Below are 688 nucleotides of genomic sequence, written 5' to 3'. Positions count from 1 at the left end.
CCCCCCCCCGTCCGGCATAGGGCACCGGCCAGCAGGCTGCCAGCCCGGGGGGAGCTCAGGGGTGCACAGCGTCCTTGGAGCCTGGGGCTTCTTGTTTTAGTTTTTTCCTTTTTTTTGTTTGTTTTTTCTTTCTTAAAGACAAAAAAAATGGTAATTAATAGCAAAGGTTGATACGGGGAAAGCCCAGTAGGGGAAAGAAAATTGTAATCCAATTCGCTGCTGATCCAGAAGAAAACAGCGTTTGCCTGCCTGTTAGTTGCTGTCTGCAACAACTTCACCAAAGACTGGGGAAGAGAACGAATTGCACTGCCCGAAGCTATTACCTGTCCTTATATACAGCTTACTCGGATCACTCTGTAAATGCTCCTATTTTAAAATGTGCACATCACTACTCCTTGTACAAACACAAACAATTTTTTGATCAGCATCTCAAACAAACCTCACCTCACAATTTTTTTTTTTGTTTTTTTTTTTGTTTTCTTTTTAAAGATTCAGAAATGAAAACTCAACCCATGAATTAAAACAAAAGCATTTACAGCAGAATGAAGCTGATGAAGAGCGTTGACTGTAAACTGTCAGTATCTTTGCAAATGAAAAGAACTTCAACTCACCAGCAGTTTGTAAATAAAAGACACCTTCCGAGTAATTTTACATCTCTTTCCAGCTGGAACTGAAACGCTGAAATTCA

At 40.7% G+C, this 688-nt stretch overlaps 1 protein-coding gene across 1 annotated transcript in view; it reads right to left on the bottom strand.

Moving 5' to 3' along the window:
• The window catches only part of WNK2 (WNK lysine deficient protein kinase 2), a gene marked incomplete at its 5' end in the record, with an annotated part of 112942 nt that overhangs the window by 1653 nt on the left and 110601 nt on the right, over positions 1-688 (bottom strand). The window lies entirely within an intron of this gene.

The sequence above is a fragment of the Egretta garzetta genome, unplaced genomic scaffold, assembly GCF_000687185.1.
Source record: "Egretta garzetta isolate BGI_Z169 unplaced genomic scaffold, ASM68718v1 scaffold451, whole genome shotgun sequence".
Taxonomy (NCBI): Eukaryota; Metazoa; Chordata; class Aves; order Pelecaniformes; family Ardeidae; genus Egretta; species Egretta garzetta.
The sequence above is the reverse complement of the archived record's forward strand: the minus strand, read 5'-3'. Positions and strand labels throughout refer to the sequence as shown.